This window comes from Drosophila takahashii, unplaced genomic scaffold, assembly GCF_030179915.1.
Source record: "Drosophila takahashii strain IR98-3 E-12201 unplaced genomic scaffold, DtakHiC1v2 scaffold_12, whole genome shotgun sequence".
NCBI lineage: Eukaryota > Metazoa > Arthropoda > Insecta > Diptera > Drosophilidae > Drosophila > Drosophila takahashii.
The window spans coordinates 202-19,975 of record NW_027221636.1 but is presented as its reverse complement, the minus strand read 5'-3'; the positions used below and the strand labels follow the sequence as shown (position 1 = coordinate 19,975).

Sequence of the window (19,774 nt, the reverse complement as noted above, 5' to 3'; positions counted from 1 at the left end):
TTATTTTATTCATAATATTAACAAATATATGAAAAACATTATCTCACAATAGTAATTAAACTTTGAGAAAAACGAAGAGGAATATTTTCTTTTTCAATCAAATAATACTGAGAAATGTCTAGCATAAAATATTATCTAGAATTGTCTCTTATTAATGATTTGAAATATGAAAAACGTTGACAATATTATTATTCTTCGTTAATTCGTTACAAATAAATGCCATTAATATATATATACGTCAGCTTTAAACGAATTTAATAAAATGTTTTATCATTATATATAAAGAATTAATTGCAAATAAAAGTTATATACAACCTCAACTCATATGGGACTACCCCCTGAATTTAAGCATATTAATTAGGGGAGGAAAAGAAACTAACAAGGATTTTCTTAGTAGCGGCGAGCGAAAAGAAATCAGTTCAGCACTAAGTCACTTTGTCTATATGGCAAATGTGAGATGCAGTGTATGGAGCGTCAATATTCTAGTATGAGAAATTAACGATTTAAGTCCTTCTTAAATGAGGCCATTTACCCATAGAGGGTGCCAGGCCCGTATAACGTTAATGATTACTAGATGATGTTTCCAAAGAGTCGTGTTGCTTGATAGTGCAGCACTAAGTGGGTGGTAAACTCCATCTAAAACTAAATATAACCATGAGACCGATAGTAAACAAGTACCGTGAGGGAAAGTTGAAAAGAACTCTGAATAGAGAGTTAAACAGTACGTGAAACTGCTTAGAGGTTAAGCCCGATGAACCTGAATATCCGTTATGGAAAATTCATCATTAAAATTGTAATATTTAAACAATATTATGATAATAGTGTGCATTTTTTCCATATAAGGACATTGTAATCTATTAGCATACCAAATTTATCATAAAATATAACTTATAGTTTATTCAAATTAAATTGCTTGCATTTTAACACAGAATAAATGTTATTAATTTGATAAAGTGCTGATAGATTTATATGAATACAGTGCGTTAATTTTTCGGAATTATATAATGGCATGATTATCATTGATTTTTGTGTTTATTATATGCACTTGTAGGATTAACAATGCGAAAGATTCAGGATACCTTCGGGACCCGTCTTGAAACACGGACCAAGGAGTCTAACATATGTGCAAGTTATTGGGATATAAACCTAATAGCGTAATTAACTTGACTAATAATGGGATTAGTTTTTTAACTATTTATAGCTAATTAACACAATCCCGGGGCGTTCTATATAGTTATGTATAATGATATTTATATTATTTATGCCTCTAACTGGAACGTACCTTGAGCATATATGCTGTGACCCGAAAGATGGTGAACTATACTTGATCAGGTTGAAGTCAGGGGAAACCCTGATGGAAGACCGAAACAGTTCTGACGTGCAAATCGATTGTCAGAATTGAGTATAGGGGCGAAAGACCAATCGAACCATCTAGTAGCTGGTTCCTTCCGAAGTTTCCCTCAGGATAGCTGGTGCATTTTAATATTATATAAAATAATCTTATCTGGTAAAGCGAATGATTAGAGGCCTTAGGGTCGAAACGATCTTAACCTATTCTCAAACTTTAAATGGGTAAGAACCTTAACTTTCTTGATATGAAGTTTAAGGTTATGATATAATGTGCCCAGTGGCCCACTTTTGGTAAGCAGAACTGGCGCTGTGGGATGAACCAAACGTAATGTTACGGTGCCCAAATTAACAACTCATGCAGATACCATGAAAGGCGTTGGTTGCTTAAAACAGCAGGACGGTGATCATGGAAGTCGAAATCCGCTAAGGAGTGTGTAACAACTCACCTGCCGAAGCAACTAGCCCTTAAAATGGATGGCGCTTAAGTTGTATACCTATACATTACCGCTAAAGTAGATGATTTATATTACTTGTGATATAAATTTTGAAACTTTAGTGAGTAGGAAGGTACAATGGTATGCGTAGAAGTGTTTGGCGTAAGCCTGCATGGAGCTGCCATTGGTACAGATCTTGGTGGTAGTAGCAAATAATCGAATGAGACCTTGGAGGACTGAAGTGGAGAAGGGTTTCGTGTGAACAGTGGTTGATCACGAGTTAGTCGGTCCTAAGTTCAAGGCGAAAGCCGAAAATTTTCAAGTAAAACCAAAAACGCAATATATACAAATCAAGCTAATATAATATACTTGAATAATTTTGAACGAAAGGGAATACGGTTCCAATTCCGTAACCTGTTGAGTATCCGTTTGTTATTAAATATGGGCCTCGTGCTCATCCTGGCAACAGGAACGACCATAAAGAAGCCGTCGAGAGATATCGGAAGAGTTTTCTTTTCTGTTTTATAGCCGTACTACCATGGAAGTCTTTCGCAGAGAGATATGGTAGATGGGCTAGAAGAGCATGACATATACTGTTGTGTCGATATTTTCTCCTCGGACCTTGAAAATTTATGGTGGGGACACGCAAACTTCTCAACAGGCCGTACCAATATCCGCAGCTGGTCTCCAAGGTGAAGAGTCTCTAGTCGATAGAATAATGTAGGTAAGGGAAGTCGGCAAATTAGATCCGTAACTTCGGGATAAGGATTGGCTCTGAAGATTGAGATAGTCGGGCTTGATTGGGAAACAATAACATGGTTTATGTGCTCGTTCTGGGTAAATAGAGTTTCTAGCATTTATGTTAGTTACTTGTTCCCCGGATAGTTAGTTACGTAGCCAATTGTGGAACTTTCTTGCTAAAATTTTTAAGAATACTAATTGGGTCAAACCAATTAGTTCTTATTAATTATAACGATTATCAATTAACAATCAATTCAGAACTGGCACGGACTTGGGGAATCCGACTGTCTAATTAAAACAAAGCATTGTGATGGCCCTAGCGGGTGTTGACACAATGTGATTTCTGCCCAGTGCTCTGAATGTCAAAGTGAAGAAATTCAAGTAAGCGCGGGTCAACGGCGGGAGTAACTATGACTCTCTTAAGGTAGCCAAATGCCTCGTCATCTAATTAGTGACGCGCATGAATGGATTAACGAGATTCCTACTGTCCCTATCTACTCACAGTCGATTTTGGATTGCTCGAGTGAGCAGACGTGTGTTTTCGTGCGCTCCGTTAGTTAATTCAAAAACAACAGTCCCCGGTTAGCTACATAGCTGAAACTAGCACCAAAATTCGTGTTTATTGCCTGTGAAAACGTTTTCGGTTTTTTCTGCATGAAAAACTGTGCGGTTGAGTGATATTTCGCGTTTTTCATTTTGTGAATTTTGTTTTCATATTTGCCTCATTTAGGCATATTTTATTTGACAGTTGTCTGAAAGGTAATTGTGACTTTGCTATTTGTCATATATTTGGTACGGAAATTGGACAAAGGTGTGTGACTTTGATAAGTGGTTCGAGCATTGGAATTTCAGCAAATCAGCTGATTGGGATACCAGATCAGCAAAATAGAGTCGGGGTTCCATCCAATATGGATGTTAGCGAGTCTGGGAGTGAACATGGGAGCAGCCGCACTTCAGCCCGTGGAAGGACCGTGCGCGCTAGGGGAAAACGCAGTATGGGGCCGCCGAGAGATGCATCACGGGCAAAGGTTCCAGCTATTGGTGGGACAAAGGACACGCCAGTGTCTTTAGATGAAGAAAATGAGCCATTATGGATGGAGATGCCGAGTGCTGCTGCGATTGCCGCAAGTTCAGCTGACCCTGTGAATGCTGCTCTGAACGCCGCTGAAAACGCCGCTGCGACTATTGACGCCCCAGATACTGCACCCATTGTTACTCCAGATATTCCGGTAGTCTCCATCATGGAGAAGGTAAAGATGGGAAGCGGTGCCATAGCACGAGAATTGGCGGACATCCGGACCTCGTTCGCGAAAGTATTGGTTGCCTCGACGACCAGCTCAAAACTGGCTGGAAAAATCCAGAATAATTTCAACAGGTATGAGGAGATTATCAGTGCTATGATGATTCACATTGGAGTCCTCGAGGATCGTGCAAGCAGACAACCAACGCCAACACCGGTCGTCTCGGCTGCCTCCTATGCAACTACTGCTGCAAGAGGCGCGCATCTTGTTGGCCAACCTGCTCCCCCCGTAGCCGCACCACGGAGCGTGAACATTCGCGAAACGTGGTCAGCGGTCGTTGCCGGCGACGATCCCACCCTCTCGGGAAGGCAGATTGCGGACAAAATCCGCAAGGAGGTTGCGCCCGCCCTGGGCGTTAGGGTTCATGAGGTGCGTGAGCTGAAGAGAGGCGGTGCTATTATTCGCACGCCATCTCGAGCAGAAATGACCAAAGTTGTCGCATCTGCAAAGTTCGCTGAGGTGGGCCTTAAGGTGTCGAGAAATCCGATTATAAAACCTCGGGTGATTGTGCAAGACGTTGACACCACCATAGGACACGAGGAATTTATGCTGGAACTCAAAGAGAAAAACTTTGAGGATTGGTCGATGAAGCAGTTTCAGAAAGCGGTGGTTTTGACCACAAAGCCCTGGTCTACTGCCAACGGTGCCACAATTAACGTGACACTGGAAGTAGACGACCAGGCGCTGAGCCTTCTAGATGGTGGCAGAGTTTACATCAAGTGGTTCTCTTATCGCTGTCGGCGGCAAGTGCGCACCTACGCTTGCCATAATTGCCTGGGATTCGACCACAAGATTGACAACTGCAGGTATACGAAGCAGGTCTGCCGTCAGTGCGGACAGGATGGCCACAAAGCGGTACAATGTTGTAACCCGGTGGATTGCCGTAACTGCCGGCATAAAGGGCTTCCCTCAGGACATTATATGCTCTCAGGAGGTTGCCCGATATACGGCGCGGTGATAGCAAGGGTGCAAGCTAGACATTAATATGTTCAGCTTCATCCAAGCAAATTGTGGCAAAGGCCGTTGCGCTTTCATCGAGCTTGCCAAGCAGGTGAGAGATGCTGGCCACCTGTTCGCACTAGTCCAGGAGCCCTACGTGGACACAGCTGGAAGAATGACTGGACTCCCTGGAGGGATGAGGGTCTTCGCAGACAAGAGGAGGAAAGCCGCAATCATAGTGGATGATGCAAATGCCATCTGCATGCCCATCGAGAGCCTGACGACGGAGTACGGAGTGTGCGTGAGTGTCACGGGAAGATACGGCACTATCTTTCTGGCCTCCGCATACTGCCGGCATAGAGCTGCTCTGGAGCCCTACACCGACTACCTGGATTCGGTCCTGCTGCTGGCCAGCACGACACCGACAATCCTTGGAATAGATGCTAACGCCGTGTCCCCCATGTGGTTTAGTAAATCTCCACCCAACTCTGGAGATAGTCATCGTCGCGAACGGGGACAGCACTTGACCGAGTGGATCATTGCAAGCGGTGCCTGTGTGCTCAACACAGCCAGCCAGGTGTTCACGTTCGATAATATTCGCTCCAGTAGTGATATCGACGTGACCTTCGCCAACGACGCAGCGCGAGCATGGGCTATGTTCGAATGGAGAGTCGACTTCTGGGATCTCAGTGACCACAACATTATCACTGTTGAGGTTACTCCAGATCCCAATAGGGCCGTTGAGAGCCTAGCTCCGGTACCGCAATGGAGACTCTCCAATGTAAGTTGGCGAAGATTCGGTGAGGAGCTAAGGAGTGCAGCAAGAGGTCTCGAGGAACTGGAGGAATCGCCGTTGGACGAACGAGTGTCTGCCCTCCGCTCTACCGTACAGGACGTGTGCGACAGAGTGATGGGGCGCAGGATGCCTGCAGAAAGGAGAAAAGTAATATGGTGGAATCCTGAACTGAGTACCAAACGCCAAGAGGTTCGGAGACTGAGGCGGAGGCTGCAGGAAGCTCGTCGGAGTGGTACCGATGATGCTGTGCAACTTGTTGCTGGTCTGAGGCTTGCTTCAGCCCAGTACAAGAAGCTTATCCTGACGACAAAGGAGCAAAACTGGCGGGACTTCGTGGGACGGCACAAAGATGATCCATGGGGGCACGTCTACCGAATATGCCGAGGCCGGAAGAAGACAACCGATCTCGGATGTCTTCGGTCGAACGGCGCGCTTATCGTAAATTGGCTCGACTGCGCAAACGTGCTTCTTCGCCACTTCTTTCCAGTTGCGGAGTCGACTGCACGCGTGGACGTACACCCTGGTGCCCCGCCAATTCTCGAATCCTTCGAGGTGGCGACCTGCGTCTCCAGGCTGAAAAGTCGGAGATCTCCGGGTATGGATGGCATCACGGGTGGCATCGTCAAGGAGGTATGGCGTGCCATTCCGGAACACCTGACGTCGCTGTACTCTCGATGCCTCTCGGAAGGATACTTCCCTGACGAGTGGAAGCACCCGAGAGTGATACCGCTGGTAAAGGGGCCTGATAAGGACAGGAGCGATCCTTCGTCCTATCGTGGCATATGCCTTTTGCCAGTGTTCGGAAAGGTGCTCGAAGGACTCATGGTGAATCGACTCAAGGATGTGCTACCGGATGGCTGCAGATGGCAATTTGGATTTCGGCCTGGACGCTGCGTGGAGGATGCCTGGAGGCATGCCACAACCACAGTTGACAACACCACGTCGCAATACGTCCTTGGAATTTTTGTCGATTTCAAGGGAGCATTCGACAATGTGGAGTGGAGCGCAGTGCTCGATCGGCTTGTCGACGTCGGCTGTCGTGAGATAAGCTTGTGGAAAAGCTATTTCTCCGGCCGAAGGGCAAGCATCATCAGCAGGTATGAAGCAGCCACAGTCTCGGTTACACGGGGCTGCCCGCAAGGGTCCATTAGTGGTCCATTCATTTGGAACCTTCTGATGGATGTGCTGCTTCAGCGCCTAGAGCCACATTGTGCTGTGAGCGCGTATGCAGATGATTTGCTACTTTTCGTTGACGGGAATTCCCGTGCTGATCTGGAGCGAAAAGGCGAGCAGTTGATGAGCATCGTGGGAGCCTGGGGATCTGAAGTTGGAGTGAGCGTGTCCACCAGCAAGACGGCAATCATGTTGCTGAAAGGGAAGCTTTCGCAACGAAGGAGACCAACGGTGCGTTTTGCTGGAGCAAGCCTACCGTATGTCGAAAAATACCGGTACCTGGGCATCTTAGTCGGCGAGCGGTTGAGTTTCCTCCCGCATATCTCGGCAATTCGAGATCGGCTGACTGGAGTCGCCGCGGGGCTAGCACGGGTGCTTCGAGTCGATTGGGGACTCAGTTCCCGCGCAAAGAGGACCATATATAGGGGACTCATGATGCCATGTGCACTCTTTGGTGCCTCGGTCTGGTACAAGGCGGTGAGTAGGGGTAAATCCCTAAAACTCCTCACCTCGTGCCAGAGGACCATCCTTTTGGGATGCCTACCGGTATGCCGCACAGTGTCCACCGTGGCACTGCAGGTGCTTGCTGGTGCTCCTCCAATGGATCTTGACGCTCATCGGTCTGCTTTGAAGTTCAAACTACGGAAGGAAATCCCCCTGGATACCAACGACTGGCTGCATGGACTGGATATGACCGGGATGAACTGGAAGGACAAGATGGCTCTGCTAGACGAGCGTCTGCTAAATGAGTGGCAGCTCAGATGGGATAGCGCGGATCACGGGCATGTGACTCGCGAATTCTTCCCAGAGGCAGCGTTTGTCTACAAGAGGAAAGACTTTGTCTTTACTCTAAAAGCCGGATTCTTACTGACAGGACACGGGTCGCTAAACGCATTCTTGCACGACAGGACTCTCAGCACCACGACCGCATGCTCATGTGGGGAGGTTGACGAGAGCTGGCTTCACGTGTTATGTGAATGCCGGCTGTACAATGAATTGCGTGACCTCGATGCTCTCGGAATTGTCCAGGACCAAGGAAGATGGATCGTCGCGGGAGTAGTTAGAGACCCCAGAACGGATGCGTCTCCTAGAAGTTTTCGCGGATGCTGCCTTTTTAAGGCGAAGGATGGCTACGACGGATGGAAGGCGAACCACAGGCGCTGGGCTCTAGCCCAACTCACCCCTGCTGTGTGGCTAGCGGCGAAGAATTCTACCACAGCTTGTCATAGCTTGTCGTAGGAGGCGACTAATATGGCATGGGTGCCCCATCCGAGCTTGTCGGAGCTTAAGGGGTGAGGCCTACCGAGCCTGTAATTTCGGTACCACGGGTTGAGCAGTTCCAAGGCTGCTCATTGAGGTCGGCCCCCTAGTGGGAGTATCGTGGTGGCTGTGGTTGACACCCATATCGCGGGTAGAGCCTTCGGGCTCGACGTGGAGTTGCGTCATACAACTCGGGTGCTGTGACCCAAAGATCAGTAGGGATTTAGATAGATCCTGCTCCTCAGCAAGGGGGAATGCTTGCCCGACAAGTAAGCATTCAAATTGCTACCGGGGTGGTTGCTATGTACATAGCTATAGCTTCTAGTCCGGGGCGTTGGTCTGGCGCTTAACCTAGACACATTGCACTATACACTCACTTGTGGGTGTATAAGAGTGCCGTGGTTGTAATCCCTTCAGTGTGGAACACGCCACGTTAAATAAGCTTCGGAGGGATCCGATGGACACCTGTCCCTATCTACTATCTAGCGAAACCACAGCCAAGGGAACGGGCTTGGAATAATTAGCGGGGAAAGAAGACCCTTTTGAGCTTGACTCTAATCTGGCAGTGTAAGGAGACATAAGAGGTGTAGAATAAGTGGGAGATATTAGACTTCGGTTTGGTATCGTCAATGAAATACCACTACTCTTATTGTTTCCTTACTTACTTGATTAAATGGAACGTGTATCATTTCCTAGCCATTATACGGATATATTTATTATATCTTATGGTATTGGGTTTTGATGCAAGCTTCTTGATCAAAGTATCACGAGTTTGTTATATAATCGCAAACAAATTCTTTAATAAAACGGTGCATTTATGTATTTTTGATTTGAAAATTTGGTATAACTCCAATTACTCAGGTATGATCCAATTCAAGGACATTGCCAGGTAGGGAGTTTGACTGGGGCGGTACATCTCTCAAATAATAACGGAGGTGTCCCAAGGCCAGCTCAGTGCGGACAGAAACCACACATAGAGCAAAAGGGCAAATGCTGACTTGATCTCGGTGTTCAGTACACACAGGGACAGCAAAAGCTCGGCCTATCGATCCTTTTGGTTTAAAGAGTTTTTAACAAGAGGTGTCAGAAAAGTTACCATAGGGATAACTGGCTTGTGGCGGCCAAGCGTTCATAGCGACGTCGCTTTTTGATCCTTCGATGTCGGCTCTTCCTATCATTGTGAAGCAAAATTCACCAAGCGTTGGATTGTTCACCCATGCAAGGGAACGTGAGCTGGGTTTAGACCGTCGTGAGACAGGTTAGTTTTACCCTACTAATGACAAAACGTTGTTGCGACAGCATTCCTGCGTAGTACGAGAGGAACCGCAGGTACGGACCAATGGCACAATACTTGTTCGAGCGAACAGTGGTATGACGCTACGTCCGTTGGATTATGCCTGAACGCCTCTAAGGTCGTATCCGTGCTGGACTGCAATGATAAATAAGGGGCAATTTGCATTGTATGGCTTCTAAACCATTTAAAGTTTATAATTTACTTTATAAACGACAATGGATGTGATGCCAATGTAATTTGTAACATAGTAAATTGGGAGGATCTTCGATCACCTGATGCCGCGCTAGTTACATATAAAAGCATTATTTAATACAATGACAAAGCCTAGAATCAATTGTAAACGACTTTTGTAACAGGCAAGGTGTTGTAAGTGGTTGAGCAGCTGCCATACTGCGATCCACTGAAGCTTATCCTTTGCTTGATGATTCGATAATAAACATAAATTTAATTGTGTTTATTTTGTTTGGCTTTTTTAAGTCAGAATATATATATATATAAAATATATATATATAAAATAATAATTATATTTAAATAAATTTTATTTAAATATATTTAACAATGGTAGCCATATGTATCGTCATCCTATTAGTGACGCGTATAAAAATATTCTAAGTCCGAACATACAAGTAAGAGACATATGCAAGTATATGTACCTCTTAAGGTAGCCAACTGAATCGTCATCCTATTAGTGACGCGTATACAAATATTCTAAGTCCGAACATGCAAATAAGAGACATATGCAAGTATATGTACTTCTTAAGGTAGCCAACTGAATCGTCATCCTATTAGTGACGTGTATACAAATATTCTAAGTCCGAACATACAAGTAAGAGACATATGCAAGTATATGTACCTCTTAAGGTAGCCAACTGAATCGTCATCCTATTAGTGACGCGTATACAAATATTCTAAGTCCGAACATGCAAATAAGAGACATATGCAAGTATATGTACCTCTTAAGGTAGCCAACTGAATCGTCATCCTATTAGTGACGCGTATAAAAATATTCTAAGTCCGAACATGCAAATAAGAGACATATGCAAGTATATGTACCTCTTAAGGTAGCCAACTGAATCGTCATCCTATTAGTGACGTGTATAAAAATATTCTAAGTCCGAACATACAAGTAAGAGACATATGCAAGTATATGTACCTCTTAAGGTAGCCAACTGAATCGTCATCCTATTAGTGACGTGTATAAAAATATTCTAAGTCCGAACATACAAGTAAGAGACATATGCAAGTATATGTACCTCTTAAGGTAGCCAACTGAATCGTCATCCTATTAGTGACGTGTATAAAAATATTCTAAGTCCGAACATGCAAGTAAAAGACATATGCAAGTCAATGTTCCTCTTAAAATAGATGATTGAATCGTCATCCTATTAGTGACGTGTATAAAAATATTCCAAGTCCAAACATGAGTTATATGGATATGAAAATAATATTAAGTTCTAGTATGGATATGAAAAAAATGAGTTATATGGATATGGGAAAAATAACAAGTTCTAGTATGGATATGAAAAAAATGAGTTATGTGGATATGGGAAAAATAATAAGTTCTAGTATGGATATGAAAAAAAAATGAGTTATATGGATATGGAAAAGAATACAGAGTTCTAGTATGGATATGGAAAAATGAGTTATATGAATATGGGAAAAATGATAAGTTCTAGTATGGATATGAAAAAATATTGAGTTATATGGATATTAAAGAAATAATAAGTTCTAGTATGGATATGGAATAAAATGAGTTATATAGATATGGCAAAAAATTTAATGTACTAGTATGGATATAAAAAAAATTAGTTATATGAATATGGGAAAATTTATAAGTTCTAGTATGGATATGGGAAAAATAATAAGTTCTAGTATGGATATAAAAAAATATTGAGTTATATGGATATTAAAGAAATAATAAGTTCTAGTATGGATATGGAAAAAAATTAGTTATATTGATATGCTAAATAATGAGTTATATGCATATGGGAAAAATACTAAGTTGTAGTATGGATATGGGAAGAATACTGAGTTCTAGTATGGATATGGGAAAAATAATCAGTTCTAGTATGGATATGAAAAAATATTGAGTTTTATGGATATTGAAGAGATAATAAGCTCTAGTATGGATATGGAAAAAATTAATTATATTGTAATAGTAAATAATAAGTTATATGGATATAGGAAGAAAATTAGGTTCTAGTATGGATATGAAAAAAATTAGTTCTATGGATATGGGAAAAATAAAAAGTTCTGGTATGGATATGGAAAAATATTAAGTTATATGGATATTTAAGAAATAATAAGTTCTAATATGGATATGGAATAAAATGAGTTGTAGAGATATGGCAAAAATATAATGTTCTAGTATGGATATGAAAAAAATTAGTTATATGAATATGGGAAAATTTATAAGTTCTAGTATGGATATGGGAAAAAGAATAAGTTCTAGTATGGATATGAAAAAATATTGAGTTATATGAATATTAAAGAAATAATAAGTTCTAGTATGAATATGGAAAAATATTATTTATATTGATATGGTAAATAATGATTTATATGGATATGGGATAAATACTAAATTCTAGTGTGGATATGGAAAAAACGAGTTATATGGATATGGGAAAAATAATAAGTTCAAGTATGGATATGGAAAAAAATTAGTTTAATAGTTATAGGTATGGAAAAAAAATTAATTATATAGATATAGAACAAAAAATAAGTTATATGGATATGGTGGCATCAGTACGAAATATGCCCAATTTACATACACCGGAGCCGCAGTACGATAAATACTCAATATTTAGACGTCGTGGCCAAAAACATATATAGGGAGGCAGTGCTCGCCGACCGGCCGTATTGTTCAAAATTTATGTTTATCATATTATTTTGGCAATGCTATATATAAATGATATCTTATACATATAATTCAATTATAGCGATATGGAAATACCATATTATATGTATAAAGAAAAAAAATGTATAATAAAATATACATTGACATACAAATATGGCTAGTTGTATGGATATGCCGTATTCATTATATGGATACGGCATATAGATTATATAAATATGACCAAAAAATATTTTATATTGATATGGCAAATAAAGAAATTACTTGAATATGGAAATAAAAGAAGTTATATTGATATGGAAGAAAATAATGAGTCATATAGATATGTTGGCATCAGTACGAAATATGCCCAATTTACATACACCGGGGCCGCAGTACGAAAAATACCCAATATTTAGACGTCGTGGCCAAAAACATATATAGGGAGGCAGTGCTCGCCGACCGGCCGTATTGTTCAAAATTTATGTTTATCATATTATTTTGGCAATGCTATATATAAATGATATCTTATACATATAATTCAATTATAGCAATATGGAAATACCATATTATATGCATAAAGAAAAAAAATGTATAATAAAATATACATTGACATACAAATATGGCTAGTTGTATGGATATGCCGTATTCATTATATGGATACGGCATATAGATTATATAAATATGACCAAAAAATATTTTATATTGATATGGCAAATAAAGAAATTACTTGAATATGGAAATAAAAGAAGTTATATTGATATGGAAGAAAATAATGAGTCATATAGATATGTTGGCATCAGTACGAAATATGCCCAATTTACATATACCGGGGCCGCAGTACGAAAAATACCCAATATTTAGACGTCGTGGCCAAAAACATATATAGGGAGGCAGTGCTCGCCGACCGGCCGTATTGTTCAAAATTTATGTTTATCATATTATTTTGGCAATGCTATATATAAATGATATCTTATACATATAATTCAATTATAGCGATATGGAAATACCATATTATATGTATAAAGAAAAAAAATGTATAATAAAATATACATTGACATACAAATATGGCTAGTTGTATGGATATGCCGTATTCATTATATGGATACGGCATATAGATTATATAAATATGACCAAAAAATATTTTATATTGATATGGCAAATAAAGAAATTACTTGAATATGGAAATAAAAGAAGTTATATTGATATGGAAGAAAATAATGAGTCATATAGATATGTTGGCATCAGTACGAAATATGCCCAATTTACATACACCGGGGCCGCAGTACGAAAAATACCCAATATTTAGACGTCGTGGCCAAAAACATATATAGGGAGGCAGTGCTCGCCGACCGGCCGTATTGTTCAAAATTTATGTTTATCATATTATTTTGGCAATGCTATATATAAATGATATCTTATACATATAATTCAATTATAGCGATATGGAAATACCATATTATATGTATAAAGAAAAAAAATGTATAATAAAATATACATTGACATACAAATATGGCTAGTTGTATGGATATGCCGTATTCATTATATGGATACGGCATATAGATTATATAAATATGACCAAAAAATATTTTATATTGATATGGCAAATAAAGAAATTACTTGAATATGGAAATAAAAGAAGTTATATTGATATGGAAGAAAATAATGAGTCATATAGATATGTTGGCATCAGTACGAAATATGCCCAATTTACATACACCGGGGCCGCAGTACGAAAAATACCCAATATTTAGACGTCGTGGCCAAAAACATATATAGGGAGGCAGTGCTCGCCGACCGGCCGTATTGTTCAAAATTTATGTTTATCATATTATTTTGGCAATGCTATATATAAATGATATCTTATACATATAATTCAATTATAGCGATATGGAAATACCATATTATATGTATAAAGAAAAAAAATGTATAATAAAATATACATTGACATACAAATATGGCTAGTTGTATGGATATGCCGTATTCATTATATGGATACGGCATATAGATTATATGGATATGACCAAAAAATAATTCATAAAGAAATTATATGAATATGGCAGAAATAATTGGTTATATTAATATGATCAAATAATACTTTATATAAAAAAGTGAATATCTTTGGTTGGGTGGCAAAGAGAATTAAATATGCCCGATATATAGACGTCGTGGCCAAAAACTACTATAGGGTGAAGTGCTTGTCTGTTGGTCTATATATATACATATAATATTTTATGCGTACACATTATTATTATAGATAGTTAATATCTATCGTATGGGTGGCAAACGGAATTAAATAATTTCGATATTTAGACGTCGTGGCCAAAAACTACTATAGGATGGTCAGTGGTTGTCCACCAATTAATTATTGAACAAACCATATGAATATCATATGCTGTTGTCAATATAATGTATATCAATAATAATAAAAAATAAGGATGGTACAGTAAGTAGTCCATCTACTATTGAACAAAATATATTATAATATATACTTTTGTTATCAATAGAACAACATATATTAAAATCAAAATATTATCCGTATAAATTTGTTTCTTAAATGAAATTAAGACTTGGCTACGCGGTTAATATTATAAACCCATGATAATAAGGTGAAACAGAGGTCAAGTTTCTATTATATATAGAATAACAAATTGTTTCCGACTTTTATCGTTAATCTTTGGTGGCAGGTATATATGATAATTTATATTAAATTATTATATCCCCTGTCGTTTGGGCACAGAGTATCGCTTGCCGGTACAATGTGTTTACAAAAAGCATTATAATAAAATATAATTGCAATATTAGTGATCAAAATAATTTCATATGCGCTCGGTTTTATATCATATATTACCAGAGAGTTATATGGAAAAGATAAATTTTAAATTTATCATCAAAATGCAAATGATTTAACTCAATATTTATATTGGTTAAACAAAAATTGTACATGTGTGGATACAATAATTATGTATGTTGAACAAAAATGATATTTTAGAATGAAATATGTATATATAATATAATAAAAACTTATAGAAAGAACAATATATATTGAAAATTGTGTTATAAAAAAGTTGTACTTTTTCTTTAACATCAATTATAAACTTGTTATATTAGTGGCGAAACAAGTAAAAATTAAAGAACGTATACGAATGCCATATAAAAATGGCCGTATTCGAATTAAAATAGAATTATTTCACAAAGCAAAAAAAAAATATTGAATTAAAATCAATATTTAAGAAAAAACGAACATATAATATGGAAATAAAATCTATTATATTTATATTACTAATTTCTATTCAAAAAATATGAATGAAATATGAACGAAAACATTATTCTGGTTGATCCTGCCAGTAGTTATATGCTTGTCTCAAAGATTAAGCCATGCATGTCTAAGTACACACGAATTAAAAGTGAAACCGCAAAAGGCTCATTATATCAGTTATGGTTCCTTAGATCGTTAACAGTTACTTGGATAACTGTGGTAATTCTAGAGCTAATACATGCAATTAAAACATGAACCTTATGGGACATGTGCTTTTATTAGGCTAAAACCAAGCGATCGCAAGATCGTTATATTGGTTGAACTCTAGATAACATGCAGATCGTATGGTCTTGTACCGACGACAGATCTTTCAAATGTCTGCCCTATCAACTTTTGATGGTAGTATCTAGGACTACCATGGTTGCAACGGGTAACGGGGAATCAGGGTTCGATACCGGAGAGGGAGCCTGAGAAACGGCTACCACATCTAAGGAAGGCAGCAGGCGCGTAAATTACCCACTCCCAGCTCGGGGAGGTAGTGACGAAAAATAACAATACAGGACTCATATCCGAGGCCCTGTAATTGGAATGAGTACACTTTAAATCCTTTAACAAGGACCAATTGGAGGGCAAGTCTGGTGCCAGCAGCCGCGGTAATTCCAGCTCCAATAGCGTATATTAAAGTTGTTGCGGTTAAAACGTTCGTAGTTGAACTTGTGCTTCATACGGGTAGTACAACTTACAATTGTGGTTAGTACTATACCTTTATGTATGTAAGCGTATTACCGGTGGAGTTCTTATATGTGTTTAAATACTTGTATTTTTTCATATGTTCCTCCTATTTAAAAACCTGCATTAGTGCTCTTAAACGAGTGTTATTGTGGGCCGGTACAATTACTTTGAACAAATTAGAGTGCTTAAAGCAGGCTTCAAATGCCTGAATATTCTGTGCATGGGATAATGAAATAAGACCTCTGTTCTGCTTTCATTGGTTTTCAGATCAAGAGGTAATGATTAATAGAAGCAGTTTGGGGGCATTAGTATTACGACGCGAGAGGTGAAATTCTTGGACCGTCGTAAGACTAACTTAAGCGAAAGCATTTGCCAAAGATGTTTTCATTAATCAAGAACGAAAGTTAGAGGTTCGAAGGCGATCAGATACCGCCCTAGTTCTAACCATAAACGATGCCAGCTAGCAATTGGGTGTAGCTACTTTTATGGCTCTCTCAGTCGCTTCCCGGGAAACCAAAGCTTTTGGGCTCCGGGGGAAGTATGGTTGCAAAGCTGAAACTTAAAGGAATTGACGGAAGGGCACCACCAGGAGTGGAGCCTGCGGCTTAATTTGACTCAACACGGGAAAACTTACCAGGTCCGAACATAAGTGTGTAAGACAGATTGATAGCTCTTTCTCGAATCTATGGGTGGTGGTGCATGGCCGTTCTTAGTTCGTGGAGTGATTTGTCTGGTTAATTCCGATAACGAACGAGACTCAAATATATTAAATAGATATCTTCAGGATTATGGTGTTGAAGCTTATATAGCCTTCATTCATGGTGGCAGTAAAATGTTTATTGTGTTTGAATGTGTTTATATAAGTGGAGCCGTACCTGTTGGTTTGTCCCATTATAAGGACACTAGCTTCTTAAATGGACAAATTGCGTCTAGCAATAATGAGATTGAGCAATAACAGGTCTGTGATGCCCTTAGATGTCCTGGGCTGCACGCGCGCTACAATGAAAGTATCAACGTGTATTTCCTAGACCGAGAGGTCCGGGTAAACCGCTGAACCACTTTCATGCTTGGGATTGTGAACTGAAACTGTTCACATGAACTTGGAATTCCCAGTAAGTGTGAGTCATTAACTCGCATTGATTACGTCCCTGCCCTTTGTACATACCGCCCGTCGCTACTACCGATTGAATTATTTAGTGAGGTCTCCGGACGTGATCACTGTGACGCCTTGTGTGTTACGGTTGTTTCGCAAAAGTTGACCGAACTTGATTATTTAGAGGAAGTAAAAGTCGTAACAAGGTTTCCGTAGGTGAACCTGCGGAAGGATCATTATTGTATAATATCCTTACCGTTAATAAAAAAATTTGTTAATACAAATTTAATACAAATTACCAATATATATATATATATACATAATAATTATAATAATAATTATACCAAAAATATGATCTTAAAAGTAAAAGATCAAATAAATTTCGAACAAGCAAATCGAAATATTGTAATAATATAATATTATTACAAATAAATTAAATAGAAACAAACATAAAATTCGAACAAGCAAATCGAATTATTAATATAATAAAATATATTTTATATATTTATTATAAACTTTTGTGTGTATATGGACCATAATATACACGCGTTGCGAGATGTATTGGCCAACTAATTTGATGATGATCATACATTGGATAATGCAACAACCTAAAATATACAATGTTGTACCTGGTTTCAGGTTAATGTTTTATATAAAATTATCAATATATATTAACAAACAAATGCCATTACAAATAATACTTTGATATATATTGTTTATATAAAACTAAGACATTTCGCAGCATTTATTTTAGGTATAAAATACATTTATTGAAGGAATTGATATATGCCAGTAAAATGGTGTATTTTTAATTTCTTTCAATAAAAACATATTTGACCAAATTTAAAACCAATATTATAAAACTCTAAGCGGTGGATCACTCGGCTCATGGGTCGATGAAGAACGCAGCAAACTGTGCGTCATCGTGTGAACTGCAGGACACATGAACATCGACATTTTGAACGCATATCGCAGTCCATGCTGTTATGTACTTTAATTAATTTTATAGTGCTGCTTGGACTACATATGGTTGAGGGTTGTAAGACTATGCTAATTAAGTTGTTTATACAAATTTTATAATAAAATTGTATAAGCATATGGTATATTATTGGATAAAAATAATTTAATTATTTTATTCATAATATTAACAAATATATGAAAAACATTATCTCACAATAGTAATTAAACTTTGAGAAAAACGAAGAGGAATATTTTCTTTTTCAATCAAATAATACTGAGAAATGTCTAGCATAAAATATATCTAGAATTGTCTCTTATTAATGATTTGAAATATGAAAAACGTTGACAATATTATTATTCTTCGTTAATTCGTTACAAATAAATGCCATTAATATATATATACGTCAGCTTTAAACGAATTTAATAAAATGTTTTATCATTATATATAAAGAATTAATTGCAAATAAAAGTTATATACAACCTCAACTCATATGGGACTACCCCCTGAATTTAAGCATATTAATTAGGGGAGGAAAAGAAACTAACAAGGATTTTCTTAGTAGCGGCGAGCGAAAAGAAATCAGTTCAGCACTAAGTCACTTTGTCTATATGGCAAATGTGAGATGCAGTGTATGGAGCGTCAATATTCTAGTATGAGAAATTAACGATTTAAGTCCTTCTTAAATGAGGCCATTTACCCATAGAGGGTGCCAGGCCCGTATAACGTTAATGATTACTAGATGATGTTTCCAAAGAGTCGTGTTGCTTGATAGTGCAGCACTAAGTGGGTGGTAAACGCCCTCTAAAACGAAATATAACCATGAGACCGATAGTAAACAAGTACCGTGAGGGAAAGTTGAAAAGAACTCTGAATAGAGAGTTAAACAGTACGTGAAACTGCTTAGAGGTTAAGCCCGATGAACCTGAATATCCGTTATGGAAAATTCATCATTAAAATTGTAATATTTAAACAATATTATGATAATAGTGTGCATTTTTTCCATATAAGGACATTGTAATCTATTAGCATACCAAATTTATCATAAAATATAACTTATAGTTTATTCAAATTAAATTGCTTGCATTTTAACACAGAATAAATGTTATTAATTTGATAAAGTGCTGATAGATTTATATGAATACAGTGCGTTAATTTTTCGGAATTATATAATGGCATGATTATCATTGATTTTTGTGTTTATTATATGCACTTGTAGGATTAACAATGCGAAAGATTCAGGATACCTTCGGGACCCGTCTTGAAACACGGACCAAGGAGTCTAACATATGTGCAAGTTATTGGGATATAAAACCTAATAGCGTAATTAACTTGACTAATAATGGGATTAGTTTTTTAACTATTTATAGCTAATTAACACAATCCCGGGGCGTTCTATATAGTTATGTATAATGATATTTATATTATTTATGCCTCTAACTGGAACGTACCTTGAGCATATATGCTGTGACCCGAAAGATGGTGAACTAGACTTGATCAGGTTGAAGTCAGGGGAAACCCTGATGGAATACCGAAACAGTTCTGACGTGCAAATCGATTGTCAGAATTGAGTATAGAGGGCGAAAGACCAATCGAACCATCTAGTAGCTG

The 19,774-nt window shown here is 38.4% G+C and overlaps 2 non-coding genes and 1 pseudogene across 2 annotated transcripts; all 3 read left to right on the top strand.

Annotated features, from left to right (window-relative positions):
- Positions 1-311: 311 nt before the first annotated feature.
- On the top strand, positions 312-3,079 carry LOC138914122 (large subunit ribosomal RNA; annotated as a pseudogene).
- A 12,370-nt stretch (positions 3,080-15,449) lies between these two features.
- LOC138914117 (small subunit ribosomal RNA) lies at positions 15,450-17,444 on the top strand. The gene has a single exon (XR_011419995.1). It is a non-coding gene; the product is annotated as a small subunit ribosomal RNA (ribosomal RNA).
- Positions 17,445-18,066: 622 nt separating this feature from the next.
- LOC138914116 (5.8S ribosomal RNA) lies at positions 18,067-18,245 on the top strand. The gene has a single exon (XR_011419994.1). It is a non-coding gene; the product is annotated as a 5.8S ribosomal RNA (ribosomal RNA).
- Positions 18,246-19,774: the final 1,529 nt, after the last annotated feature.